The following is a 15,056-nucleotide window of genomic DNA, read 5'->3' as shown; positions in this document are numbered from 1 at the left end:
AGCAAAGATCTGGCAGGGTATCCAATGTGGAGAATGTGGCTGATAAACAATTTAAGGCTTCCTTTTTCTTCAGGAACAATATGAGTTTTGGCCAAAAAAAAAAGAAAAAAAAAAAAGGACTATTAATCCTGAAACACATTATTTGGGTGATGCACAAAGTTTCATATGGCTCCCACTGAAAACCTGTTTAAGTGAGGAAAAATTCTTTCTGAACTGAAGATTTGTGTCCCTTTTCCCTGCTGAGGATTGGGAAGGAGTGGTGTGTGTGTGTGTGAAGCATATTCAGGAGGGTTTTCTTCACAGAAGATAAAGGAGTTCAAAGGACAATTTTTTTTATAGGGTGAAACTGGGGAAGATAGAATAGGTGAAGGCTTTGTCAAAGCATCTTCAGTTGTAGTTATGAAGTTGGTGAATTTTGGACATCTAATCATTAACAATTAGATGTTCTGTCCTTGGAAACAAGCAGAGGCACTGACAATAATGCAGGATAACTTGCCTGATGGCAGACAAACAAGTAGTCAAGAGAGGCTCCACAAAAATATGGGAAGTGACATTTGCAGCTGGTGACCCCATAGTGAACTCTGTGCATCCTCACAGATGTCAAAAGAAAATCAGAAATTAAAATATTGTGTTGTATGGTAAAAAAGCAAGTAATTTCCATGAATTGTTGTTCTGGTGGAAATGGGGGCAGTGATATTCAGTTAAGGATTAGTGCAGGAAGCAGGGAAGAAAATTCAAGGTTGGATGGATCAAGTGAAGCTTTTTCCAGGTTCTCTCAGTACCAGTTGTAAAGGAAATGGCCGATGGTGAACCCAAGCTGCTTCTGTAACAAAAAGGATCACTGAAACATGAAAGTAGGATAACTTAAGGCCATGTTGCTAGGCAAAATTAATTTTTAACTCCAGAGCTTAAAATGCCTGGGATGCACTTTGAGCTACTTTGAAATTTAGATCCATGGATGGGGCTGCTGGAGAAGTCGGAGGAGTGGTTCTGGTCTATCATAAACTGGCTGCAGCTTTGCATTTAATCACTGAAGTTCTAATAAGTCTGTTTCCCTACCTGCAGAGCTTGTAGAATGCTTCTGCTTTATCTGTGTAAAATATAAGAGCTTGTCATGCTGTTGTAAGCAAGGGGAAGCCTTCTGCAAAGGTGAAATCAGCACAGTGTTTAGTAAAGCATTCAGAAGGCTAAAATTCATGGATGTGGCTGAGAAGTTTATAGACCTTGAGCACCACACTTCCCAGAAGTCATTCCTGTGGAAGACAAGTTAGCCCTGGGTGTTTGTGCTGGATGATCTATCAGCCAGAAGGTGATTAAGTGAAGATGGAGTTCCCCAATAACTGAGGTTCATAGGTAACATAATGGTAACAATAGGAGAAAGGAAAAAATTAAAAATTGAAGCATTCCATGGAAGTGCTGGGAAGAGGGATTGAATGTAAGAAGGTGTCTGAAGCTGTCTCACTAGCTTTGGGGTTTTGCCTTTATTTATTTATGGGTTTTGAGTAGTTGAGAGATCCCTTTCCTCCCTTAATTCACATATTTCCTATCAGAATCTCTAGAGAAACAGGGCAATCAAAACCAAGGACTAAATGTTGTATCAAAGCTACAATGAGACTTTTCCTTTCATTATACAATGGTAGTTGGATTAGTAATGATAGCTTTTGCTAGTTCATTCATTTATTCATATTGATTTAACCCAGTAAGATCTTAAAAGAATATTTCCTGTGCTATTTAAGCATTTTGTTTACATGTGTTCTTTTCTTTGGTTCTGTGCCAAATTCTAAGATGACAAATAGCATAAATAGAATTATTTTCTATATTTAGTTACATAATTGTTTTAAAGAGGGCAAAGAAATATAAATCTGTGGACTTGTGAGTGTCAGGATAAATTTCTTCTAAAAAAATACTATTTTGCAATTGATAGAAGAAGCTACTTCTCTTTGTACAGGTGTTGCTGGGAAATGGCTGTGTAGGATCCCTAATTATTCCCACTTCACAGGCAACAAGATGTTTGGCTTGACTTTTCCAATCAGGAAAATTACTTCAAAAAGATAGGACCATATGTTTTTGCCTGTGGCAGGGACTCATTCTTGGTTTTTCTGTAGCTATTTGCTGGTGGTTTGTAGACTCTGCTTACATGGTTACTCTTAAAAAACACTTCCTCTGCTCTTCCTTACTGTCCACCACATATCCTCTCCCTCCTAGGACCAAGGCTGTGATTTCCCCATGGTTCACCACAAGGTAATTGAAGGATTGGGGATGTGGAGAAAGATGCTGCCACTGGCCTTTTCTTCATCTGCTGTATGACTGCTTTCTGAAATGATACTTCCTAATATCCTGCTGTTTCCTAACTGCTTTCACCTGCACTAACATACAAGTTAAGAATTCTGGTAATGCTAGATGCAGATAACTTGTGTTAAGGCTAACAACATCATATTTTGCTTTTTATTATAATTTCTAAGCATCTAAGACAGTTAAGTCTATGACACAAGTGACAGCTCTGGTCTTTAAAAATTTTCAAATGCATGGCTCAGTCCAAAACTGACTTAAGTTTTTGGCAGCAGTGGCACTGACTTTGGATCTGAGCCTTTTTCTTAACACCAAGCCCGTTAGCTCTTTATGGTTTTGATCAGGTAAAATAGAAACTTGAAAAAGTGACAATATAAAGAGATGTTTGTTTTCTTCTTGGAACGCTGTTGCAGTTTGGAAGCTGACTAATTAGTTCAAAGATGCCTTCTAGACATGTACTGGTGACCATTTTTAATGGCAGTTGCTGAATGCTGCCCAGGAGGTCGTTGGATCTGATTTGCAGTAGCTTAACAAGATGGATTCCTGCATGTGTGGATGTCTGTCCGCTTCCCCCTAACAGCTCTTCTGGCAGTAGTGGCCAGAGATCAACCAAGCAGGTCATCTCATGATCGATCTCTCCTCTTTCTTCTCCTTCTTAAAACTAATGCCTGAAAACTGAGCATAATTTAAATAATTGATTTAGATGATCTGCACTGACAGATACACAATTAAAAATCTGGCCTGGTTTTCTGGAAGGACTAGATATTCTTTGAGAAGTACGTTTCTAAAATGTCTTGTTTTGAATATTCAACTGCCCTCTGATAATTCATCCAAAAGAATTCCCTGCAGGCAACTTACAATTTCTTGTCTCCACTGGCAGAGTTACTTGCAGTGGATAAACTATAATGATATATGTGTCCAATGCTTAAGCAGTTTTGCTTTACTGTGCAGTTAAATTATATTGCTAAATATAATATACTCTATAATGTTTCAAATTTTCTATTTCCACTATTTTACACATTTTGCCTGTGCTTTCTTAATCTAGTGTAATGTTATGAACTGCTGGGTTGGGTGCTGTAGGTTTTGTTTGACAGATCAAATAAATGCTTTAATTTTAGTGCTGCTCTTCTACCAATTTCTGTATTCCTACTGTGAAGAAACATGTCTTAGTCCACATGGCTCTCAGGAAACCTCTGTGCACAAAACTGTGTATTAGAAATGACAACAAAAAGAAGTTGTGACTTGGAAAATAGAGTGAGGCTTGCTGCTTGTGCAGCAGGAAAGCACAAAACTCATAGTTTTAATGAGTTTTTAACTTGTAGTTAATGAGCTCAGTGGTTTTAAATGTGGGGGAGAAGTGGCTTTGTTTTACTGAGGCTGGAAGGAGAGAGGAAGGTGACTTTGTAAGAAATATTCAAATGTTCTGAAATCCTGGTTTTCCCCTCTCACTCTTGATGGGGGCAAAGCTGTAACAGTAAGAAAATTACTAACTTTGCTATTTCATATTGGAAAATGTAGATAGGAAAAGACATGAAACTTTGAAAAATGCCTCACACAAATCACAGTGCCAGAAAGACCAGGACTTGGTTGTGTAAAGGACCAAGCATGTGCATGGGTTCGTTCTTCTGTGTGGGTACCTGAACTCAAGAGTGTGTGTGCAAAAGTCCTCAGTGGGATTTGGATGCCAGGGTGCTGTGGTTAAATTAAGTTGAGCTGGTGGGTACTGCCATTTAATCTTTCTCGTGGAAGCCCCAGAGCTTGGGCTGAGGGAGGGTTGTGGGGATCAGGGCAGCATCATGTTCCTTCAAGTGTCCTTGCACCAGCTACCTCGGCTTGAGCATATTTCTTCCTTAACACCCATGGCATTAAAATAGCTCCTAACCTGAGGACAGGTACTCTGTTTTCTGGCTGTGATAGATGGTGTTGGTGGTACAGGTCTTGCATGAGTCAGGCATGAGTCACAGAGCCTCCTGCAAAGATGCAGCCTGTGACACGCATGCTGAGAACAGAACGCTTTCGCACAGTGCAGCCCCTACTTCCCAGTATTAAATGCCACGGATGAGACTGCGGTTTTGGTTGGCACCTATGCTAGGGATGTGATGGGGAGAGAGCAGGGCGTAATGGAGGAGTTTCCCAGGTGATGGTGACATACAAAGGGATCCAAATCATTTGGGTCCCCAGCTCAGCTGTGCAGAGTTGTTGAAAAACACCTGTGAGCAGCATTCCCTGGGCTGCCCTGCTCCACCTGCCAGCCAAGGTGTGCTGGTGCCTTTCCAGTGCCTACAGCACTTGTCATGAGCTGCACCCTGGTGTCAGCAGGCAGTGGCAGTGACATACTTTGTGTTTCAGAATAGCAAAAAATTTCTTTGCTTTATATAAAAATAAAATCTGTGTGAAGCAGCTGAGTAAGATGTAATCCTGGTAGTGTAAAGTTGGCAAGAGAGGCAGAGGCTGCATTTGTTCTCCTGGATACTTATGTGAGGAGAGAATGAGACTACAATCAATATGGGGCTCAGTGCTTGAGTATTGCCTGGCTTCCAAAGGCGCTGAGTTCAGTTGACTTCTCTGTCATGAGCTATGCCTGTGTAAAATGTGGCTTGCAACAGGATTTTTTGGGTGTTCTATGGTCGTAGTCAAAAGCAGATTTTTGAGAGATTCAGTGTGCTACCCTGGGTCTTAAATGTGGTTTTCCATTTGGTACCCCTGTGGAAGCTGAGCGACTCTGATAGATAGTCCCTGGAGTATACTTAATACCATAACAAATTTTAGCAGTTTAATTCTATCTAAATTGTTTTAACTGGCTTTTCTGAGCTGCTGACTTGCACTAGTTTTCTCAGGCATCAAGTGTATTGGATTTTTTTTAGTTTATTTTAAATAAACTGCTATTGTATAACTTTGATTATGAGAGCGGAGAGCATAAGAAAAACACCCAATATCATGAGGAGGGTGACTAATGTTGGCAGCACTGGTGATGCTGATAGACATTAGAAGATAAAAGAGAGCAGATGGTGTTTCATGATTTTTTGAGTGCTTTGCTTATCTTTGCATCTCTAATGTAGTCCTTTGAAGAACATTACCTGAATTTAAACCTTTTCCTTCTCTCAAAAAAAAAAAAAGTGAGACTAATCATAATGTTTTCAAAGCAGAGATACTGTTATGGTCACATCTAGGTACCTAGAGGGCCTCTTCACTTGTGGAAACATTTGCACTTGGAAGCACTGCTTTGTCTCAGCGGTGAACATTTTATTTTTGACTTTTCTCTCCAAAGTTTCCCAAAGAAAACAGAAATCACAAGTAAACATGGCATGCCCTTGACTTCAAACCCATGGCAATCCTCTGGGATTATTTTGCTTTGTAGAAGTGCAAAGCACATCACACGTCCAAGTGAACCTCAAGAAGCAGTCTGGGCAATGGAGAGGTTGTCCAGAGAAGGGACTGCGAGCTGGCTCCTGCTGTGCAGTTTATAAAGAACAAGCATCAGAGGGCCTTTTTTTTTTTCTTGTGCTCTTTACAAGCTTCAAAATAGGCTCTTTCTCAGCAGTTATGTGGTGTTGGGAGACAACGAGTAGCTACACAGTCTAATAATTGATGGGAAAGGACAGAAATGTCGTCAGAGATGTGCTGGTACATCTATGCTATTCCCAATTTGGCAAATGCAGAGTTAAATCTGTCACTGACGGTACGAAAAGCTCGAGCAGATTCTGTGTGTATCATGGGAGGATGTGATAGATGTCTGAAGAAAGATTATATTTAGAAGGTAGACAGATACTGGTAGAGCTCTCCGAGGAACTTCATCCCAAATGTCAACAAAGCTTTTATAGTAAAAAAACCAAAAAAAAATTGAGAAAGTTGTTCAGAATATGCTATAGTGGTGGAAGAACTGCATTGCAAGAATCGCTGTGGGTATAGACATATCAATAATAGACTGGTTTTCATTACCCCAGTATGTACCCCTACTACAGCAAAACTTTCCAGTGGAAACTTAGTCTGGAATTTCTGCAGAGTGAGTTCACTCAGCATTTTTGTGTGCAGGTAGCTCAGGGTACGGCTGCAGTACAGCTGAGTTACAGGTTGAGAGTTGCAGGTTCAGCTCTGGGGGGCAGGAGCCCGAGCCCCAGGCAAGAGGCCATGGAGTGCTGACCCTTTGCAGAACAAAGGGCACAGGGACCTGTGGCCCAGCCAGGGGACCGGGACACTCAGGGACACAGCAGGAGCGGATGATTCCAGACTTTCCCACCCTTACACTGTGAGGATGTGAAAGCCCAGGGGCTCCTTGGTTCTGGGTCCCTCCTTGAGGAACCAGCTCGAGGTGTTATTTTGTTATTATACCATGATTAAGGTACTTAAAAGATGGGGACATCTGAGGCTGTGCTGTGGGAATCCTGGGGTCCAGCTGGTGAGGAGACCTGTTCTGACTGTGTGAGTGTGAGGGGTACAGCTGTGAAGGGGCCTCAGTCCCAGCTCAGGTGGTGTGAGAGTGTTGGACAAGGAAGTGTCCTTAACAAGCTCAGCAGCTGAAGTTAATTACTCTTAAGTTCCCATGTAGAAAGACAACTTTTAACTGCTGTTAATTAAACATGGGCTTTTGAACAGTGTCAGATTGCCCTGACTAAAGCAATGTATTATTGGAGGAAATAAAATGTTGTTTTATTTGAACTGGAAAGCTCCTTCAGTATTTTCATGAGTACTCTTCCTGTGCTGGGACACTTAAACACCCACTGGATAGTTTACTGAGGTTTCAAGTCTTTGAGTCAGTTAAAATGCAGCATTGATGTGGTAAAGCCACAGCATCAATGTTCCCCAAGCTGTAGTGCTGAGTGGTGTTACAAGTTTTTCAGCAGTGCTTTTCAGTCGTTTTCAACTACTGGGCCAGCATGCTGGAGTTGCACTGACAACCATCCAGCAATGAGCAGGGCTTGGAGCAAGGCAGGTAGTCCTTTGGGGATGTAGAGGAGAAAAGTTCCATCACTTCCAAAAGTCTGGCCCCTTGGGCCAGGACATTTTCCCATATAAGAGGAGACCGTTTCTTACAACAGGTCAGTGCTGACTGGGCTTGGACTGCTCTTTCACAAGGTGAAAAGCACAGTGAGATGAGGATGGTGAGGCCCTCACTGAGGGGCCATTCAGCAGAGGAGCTGGGACTTTGGGGGGCAGCAACACATGGCTGCTGGGTTTGCAGTTAGTAATCCTGAAGTGCAAAACAAAACAAAAAAAAAATCTAAAGCAGAAGGGGAAACAAAATGTATTTCAGGCAGAAAAGCAAGGCCACCTGAGACATGAGCTCAGCTGATCTGTGAGTGTTGTCAGCTGTGGGCTGCCCCTTGCTGCCATGAGCTCAGGTCTCAGTCTGTTGTCTTACAGCAAAATGTATTGCTCATCTGTAGCATGTCTAAAAGTAGGTTGTTTTCTGTGCCAAAAAGGTATTTATTTTAGGCAGGCAAGGAAAGAAGGAGTGAACACTTCCTTTAGGGTAGCTGCAGACACTTGTCCCGTGGAAGGAAATTGAGTAGTGTTTTCAAGATAGAAGTGCTGCCAAATTATCCACTTAGCCTGCTGCATCCAGTCTTTGTGGTATTACAAGCTTTTGCAGGCTCAGTCCCAGCCAGGGAAGAAGCTGTCCCCTTCCTTTGTGGGGAGAGCTGTACATAAATATCTGTACCTTTGGCTTGAATGAAGCACATCTCTTGAACTGAAGTTAACCAGCTCCCTGGAAATTGGTGCTCCAAAAGATACAAATAGTCTTGATAGATAAGCAATCCATTGTTGATAAGTGATCAGTTATGGGGTCTACAGTCTACTCTGGTATACAGCTGCCAAATATGTGGTTCTAGATACCCCCTATGTGATATCTAGTGTATATTTTAAGGAAGTGATGTATCAAGGAGTGGTACAGCCTTGATGTAGTGCTTACATATCTGTCAAGTTTGTAAGATACATAACCAGTGTGTCTGGGCTCTAACCTCTGTATCAAATGGTTCCCTTATTGGTGTGAGAAGCTAGAAGGGAGAGCTCTTCTTTTAGTCCTCATGGTGAAGCCTCTCACATTGTCTGTGTGATTGACAGGTGCTTTGACATTTTATGAGAGAGGAAATTGATGGGCTAGCTGGTGGGTGGACATAAATTTACATCAGTTATAGGCTGTTAGTTTTTGCTAACAGTGTACTTTGCCCTGGTGGTTATTTGTGGGGAGCCCATTTTAAACTAGAGTAGGAAGCTGTATTACTTTGTAGTTAGCGTTAAAAAAGGTCATCTGTAAAATGGAATAAAATGAAACTATTACAGAAATAATTAAGAAACAGTTAATTGAAATTGAAAGAGATGTAAAGAAGGAACTGTGAATGAAATCTAGTGTTGACTGGGATGCAGGAGAAAGTGCCCACAGTCCATCAAAAGTCAGTGCTTCCTCCCCACAACCTGCAGCTCTTCTCAGTGGCTTTCTCATTCTCATAACACATGTAGAGCCTTTTTCAGAATATTTTGAGGGAATTCTCTTCTCTTCCCCGAAGGATAAATTAGTTTGCAGTACAGTGCATTCATTTTTTACTCTAGGTTTCCATAGTGTTGAACAAACTAGCCAGTGGTTTTTCTACAGGAAAGGAGGGCTGGGCTGTGGTACAGGACTAGTTCTCTGTCTGATCCTATCACTGGGAATGAACCAGCAGTGACCTGCTGGCCACTCAGACAATTTAAAAATCACATTTCGAAAGCTGTTATTCTGGCTCATACAAAATATCCAGGAATTATCCAGCACTGGGTTGAAAAAATCACATTCTGACCATAATGTATTTTCTGTGAAGTTACAAAGTCCTTGCTGAAGTGCAGGGCCTGACCCACAAACTCCTTCCCCGTGTTTGTAATGCTGAAGCCTGAATTATTCATAGACTGGGGACTCTGAGCAAACTGCAGAAGCCAGCACACTTCAGGTGATTAATGAAAAGTCTGAGCTGGTGCTTTACGATGAAGATGAGTCATTAATATAACAGGCATGCTCACAAGCACAGGAGAGCGTTTGTGTGGGAGGGTGCAGGAGCCATCTCTCCTTAGGCTGCTAGCAGAGTTGAGCCAGAGCAACAGGGCTGGTTACAGCTCAGTGCTCCCTGGTGCTTAATTTCAGCTCCTAAAATAAGAGACACTCATCTCCTCATGGAGTGTGATGAATATTACCATGAAAACAATCACATATGCTTCAGTGGGATTAACAGGTTCAAGTGCAGTAGGGTATTGGTGCCCTCGGGACCAATGGAAGAGGGTAGTGGCAGTGCTGCCTTCAATGAGTTGAGCGTGTCCCCAGCCAATATTTGCAGGGCACTTAGCTTTGAAGGGAAACAGAGAAATTAAAATTTATTTTATAAGCCCCCAAGACGTACCTGTGTTCTGTGCATACAGATTATGTAGTTTGTGGGGTTCACAGCCCTATCTTCTGTCTGTTTATATTACTTCTGTCTTCTTTTCTCATTAGTTTAGAAGGCAGATCAATTTTTAATTGAAGGGATTTTTGTTTTTCTCTGAGGAAAATGGTGGGCAAATGGTGATATGTTGTATTCACATAAAGGAAGCAGTATTAGATTTGAAACCAGTTAAACCATCACAGAAGGAAAAAAAAATCCTTTCTTCCTGACTGCTAAATATTTAACAGGCCGCTGAATTATCAAAGGTCCCTTTAGGATTTTAAAATGACAAGATAGGAGCGAGTTTAAATTCCCTAACATTTGCATTTGTGACAGCAAGAATGTGAGAAGCAATGTCAAGTGCTTGAAGTCCTCCCACTTGTGCAGTGATCACTGAGTCATTTTACTGATAGAAGCCAATTCAGAATATTTTACCCCTTCTATAAATGTTGAACCAAACTCAGCTGGGAAATGGGAGCATCACCCACACAACACAAAGCTCTAGAGCATTTTTTCTCTGCACAGGATAATCAGCAGCAGTATAAAAAAAATAAGTGCTGAAGGGATTCTGCTTCTGCAGTGAATAGTCACTGGGGGAATGTTGTCTCCTAAGCTTGCTTTGACTTAAATCTTGGTTTCCACAGGGTTGTTGGAACTAGTGTTAAGAACACATCTTGCTTGAATACTGTCTCTTTATATGGGAATCTTAATTCTCCTAATTGCAGTGAGGGTACAGGAGAAGAGCTCACTTGTCACTGATATGATTTGGGAGACTACAGGTAGATACATGCTGAGTCTGTCTTGCTGGATGAAAGTGGTTTGCATCAAATTCCCAAGATGTCCTACCTTAACCATATTAAGTAGTTTGGGGTTTTGGCACTTGAAGCACTTTGGGTTTCTGAGGGTCATTCTTGATTCTCTACAGTGTTACTGTTAAACCTATGTAAAAGCTTTGACTTCTGTGGAGCTACCTACTTGCTTAAGTGTATGCTTGAAAATCTTTTGCTGAAGCAAATGAATGAATTTAGTGAATTAAAACCATTAAACTTAAATGTTTAAAAATAATTCAAGTTGAAGTAGATCAGCTTTTAAGCTTTCAGGAGTAATGTTATTTTAAGCTTCAGATTGCTTATATCTATGTCATGGTTTAAGTCCAGCTGGCAACTAAGTACCATGCAGCCACACGATATGGTTTACATATGTTGTTGTTGCAAAGAATATGTTGAACTTCTTTTCTGCAATAATCTATTCAGAAAAATGCTTCTGAATACTTGAGGCACTAGTTATTCTTCTGTAAATAGCTTTTTGAGGCTGCTAGATGGTCCAGAGCGTATCCTGGCAGAAGTGACTTAGGTAAATGTAACCCACTAAGCATCTACACTTTGCATATTTATGTTTGAAATGTTACAGGTATGGGAAAGAGGTCAGTAACATTAGAGCAGTCAACTGTTACTTTTTTCCAATGCCATTGCCTTTCTTGGATAATTCCAGGAAGATGACCAACTAAACCAAAAAACAAGGACCAGTTGGTTTGTTGCCTGCTTGTACAGAAATGAAACACATGTATAAGAGAATCACTGCTGCTTTCACTGCCATGTTTCCTTATTGAATCTGCCTGTTGAACAATGCTCATTATGGAACAGTAAACACATCATTTGGCTTTATGCTAAACCACTACAGAAATTATCATACTTTAATGAGAGCCGTTGCAATACCCCTATGTTGGAATGCACAAATACCTGTCAGATAATTGAAACAAAATTATTTGGAGGTAGTTATTAGAAGATGGTTATACAGTACAGTGCTGAATTTCATTTAGTTTGTTCATGTCAAAGTACATTTACTCTTAGCCTTGTATTCCACAGAAGTATTTTCTAGTGTGGGCCATTTCTAAAATGGCATTTGCACATAGACTCACCAGCTCAGTGCCTAACTGATACTGCTTGAGTGTTTACAAACACTGGGGCATCCAGCTGTGGCAGTCTTGCAAGTGAGTTGTGTTCAGATCTGTGTGGGTGATTCTCAAGATCTGGCTCTGATTCTTACCCAAATGTTCATCAGGCAGCACATGTAGAGAAACATCTTTATGGCTGGTAGCAGATAGGATTTTGTGTTCTTTTTTAACTACAGGGAGGCATATCGTAAGTACACATCTTCTTCTGAAGCGTGGACTCATCCTGCCAGCCTTTTTGTTTCATCCTCAGTTCTGAAAACACAAAAGAGCAGCATTTAGGTTCTCATTATGATGGAGAAAATGTTGTATTGCTTCAGGCAGTGTACTGTTGTTCAGGAACTGCAAATGTGGCTTGCAGGGGAAAGAACTGTACCAACTGTAATTAATTTGCTACATGTGTTCTCTCTCTCACTCCTTCTCTGTTTTAACTGATCATTCTTGTCTCTCCTAAAATAAGCTTTGTTGGTAATCAGTCTCATTGACATGACATACATGAAATTATTCTTCCTCAGCTTCATCTGAGCTTCCATAAATCACATGTTGCTGACTGTTATGCCATGAATTTGAAGAAAAGTGGTTTGGTTTTTCCTATTAATCCCTAAAGTAGACGGTGTAATGAGTGCAGTTACTAAGCAGTTTTTCACTCAAAATGTCCTGGCAGAAGAGTGGTTTTACCTGCTATTCTGGCTGTCATGAACAGAATAAATGCTTTTATCTCACCTACTTTTGTTGTGTGCTACCTCTATGGTGTCTATGCATAATTTTTTCCTCTGATATGCTTAAATATAAATGGGGTGAGGGCTGGAGTATGATTAGAGTCCCCTCTCTCAAATCAGAATAGTAGATGTGAAAAGTGATATTTCCCTTTTGTTTCTAGTGGCTGTGGGACTGACTGCTTCCTGTGAATTCTGGCAGTTTATGGTGATAACTTCACTGTGACTTACATGCATTCCAGGGGCAGCCCCTCCTTAACTGGTGACATTTGGGGAGCTACTGTGATTAATAATAAGAAAGGACCAGAGGGAAAGTGTCCTTTTAACAATTCTAACAACTAACATTAAATGCTTTGATCCTTTAAAACCAGCTCTGCATTTTAATATCAAATGGTTTAACAGAGTTTATTAATAGAAGGCTCCTTCTGGTAAAAACAGTGCAGCAACAGTTCCCCTTTGAAGCTTCATCTGTGGCTGAGATCATCATCTGCCCACACTGGTTCAGGTAGTTTTTGGACTTTTGGTACCACTGGGGCTTGCCTTCCTTTTCCTTCTCAACAACGTGGTGAGCAGCATCTCTGCCCCACTTGACTCTGTTCCAAACACCAGGCAGCCACATCCCAACTCTAGCAAGTGGTACATTGTCTACAGTTCTCATAAATGAGCACCGCAGGTGCAGAGTAGTGGATGCTCCACAGGTTTTGCCTCACTGTGTTGTGTGGACAGAAGGAGCTGGGTGAGAGAGAGAAGACTGAAATGAGTCAGGGTTATGCTTTCTCTAGTACCAAACCTTTGTTACTTTAAGACTTTTAAGTGGCTTTTCCCAGACATCTGTTGGGAATGATTTGGGGAGAGCTGAACCTGCCTAAAACACGTGCAACTTGGGTGACTCCTCAAAGGCCGTCCAAACTTACTCTTTATGACTTCTTATATGTGAAGTAGTAGTGAAGATTTTTCTGGTGTCCACCCCTTTTGGGACAGCAGCAGGTATCTGAAAAGGGGGTCATAAACCCAGGCTGCTCTCAGACATACAGGTGTAAGTAGCCAAATGGCTTAGTGAGGAGTAGAGTTACACCAGGCTTATATTGACAAAAATAGAGCAGAATTTGGCCTCGGAAACTGTTTCTTTGAAATCTACTCTCAGGCAGTGTAGAGGATGGCAGACTTCAGTCTGCTGCTTACTTGCATCTAAGCCAGAAGTGAAAAGAAAAGATAACAATAGCACTGCTGGGGGAGGAGGGAAAGAAAACACAGATACTCAAGTATTGCATATTTAGGCACTGGTCTTTAAAGAGTCTCCTTGCCTACTACACCTTAGTAAGTAGACTTTATTAAGTAATTCTTTCCACGTAATCAAAAGGAGTTATTTCAATTTTCTATGGGAGAGGAATAAGCTGAAGAGATGTACATGATGTTTGTGTTTCGTGACACTGGTCTGTGAAGCAACCTTTCCCGATTCAAGTGAAAGCTCTGAATAGCTGTGTACTTGCTTCTAGATGAGGATTGTCACTGCAGGAATATAAATTTTAAAATGCAGGCTCTCTAGTCTTTTGTAGTGTCTAATCTGCTGCTGAATAGATCACAATTGCAGGAAATACTCCTGAAACCATTATAGTTCAAGTAATTGTTCCAAGTGGGTTTTTTTCAAAGCAAGTGGTGGTTTACTCTGTAGAATAAATATATTTTAAAATTCCCCAGCTGAGTAAAGTGCTGTAATAGGCTGGAATTGAAGGAATGCTTTAGAGAGATGCTCACTGATAATAATTGAAGGGTAACCACTTCACTCAAAGCATGTCCTGTCAATTAATTCCAGCCTTTGAAGGTGACATCCTGCCACTAGATCACCCATGAGCCCACAGCTCAGTGTGCTGGACAGTATACAAGCAAATGAGTCAATGCTGATTGCAGTAGCTTGTCTGCTCATACTCCAGGGAAAAGCAAAAGGGAGAAAAGCATGCCCTCTTCCTGCTACCTGCAGAGAGATCTTCCCCTTTCTTGAAGAACTTCCTTGGGAGTGAGTGAAGTTGCTTCATTGCTTTGTGACTACAGTCACAGGAGATAGGGTACAGAACTGGAAGGTGTGCTCTCTCTGGGGCCATGTGTAACGCAGTGGGAACTCACACTGTTGATGGTGCCAGAGGGTGGCTGGGCCTGCAGTTCTGTGTGGAGGACTTTTTCTAAGAGTAGGAGGAGTACCTATGATTTAGAGGTTGCTGTTTTAGATAATACAGCATTGAATGAACTGCTTGTGTAACTGGAGATTTTTTTTTTTTAAGAGAAAATTTATTTTTCTCCTTTAATTTTGTCTTAGGAAAGAGAATATGTACTCATGGAGTCTATACAATAACTTCTGGAGTTTATCTGTACTAAAAATGTACTTTACATTGAAATGTGGTTATGATATTCAAACTGTTTTAAATAAAGTATGGTAAAATAACATTGCAGTTTTGGCTGGGACCATGCTGTTTAAAATAATCTTTACTGACCTAGTAGAGCCAAATCTGACCAAGATTGCTCATTTCTATGCTGACTTCCAAGCTGATGTGTACCATTCTTCTAGTTAATGTGATTTGTAAAGGTCATGTGTTGCTATGTTCTAGTTTTATTTAATGAAGGTAAAGTTCAAATATCATCCTTGGATACCATTCTTGGTGATGGGCTCACACAGAATGGAGAATCCTCCATTAAACAGAGGGGACACATGGGTTTAGC

General features: G+C 41.0%; 1 protein-coding gene across 2 annotated transcripts in view; it reads left to right on the top strand.

Annotated features, from left to right (window-relative positions):
* SNCA (synuclein alpha) overlaps positions 1-15,056 on the top strand; it is a 63,627-nt gene that overhangs the window by 38,667 nt on the left and 9,904 nt on the right. The window lies entirely within an intron of this gene.

This window comes from Aphelocoma coerulescens, chromosome 4 (genome assembly GCF_041296385.1).
Source record: "Aphelocoma coerulescens isolate FSJ_1873_10779 chromosome 4, UR_Acoe_1.0, whole genome shotgun sequence".
Classification (NCBI taxonomy): Eukaryota; Metazoa; Chordata; class Aves; order Passeriformes; family Corvidae; genus Aphelocoma; species Aphelocoma coerulescens.
Note: the sequence above shows the minus strand (reverse complement) of the source record. Positions and strands in the feature narration are given on the sequence as shown.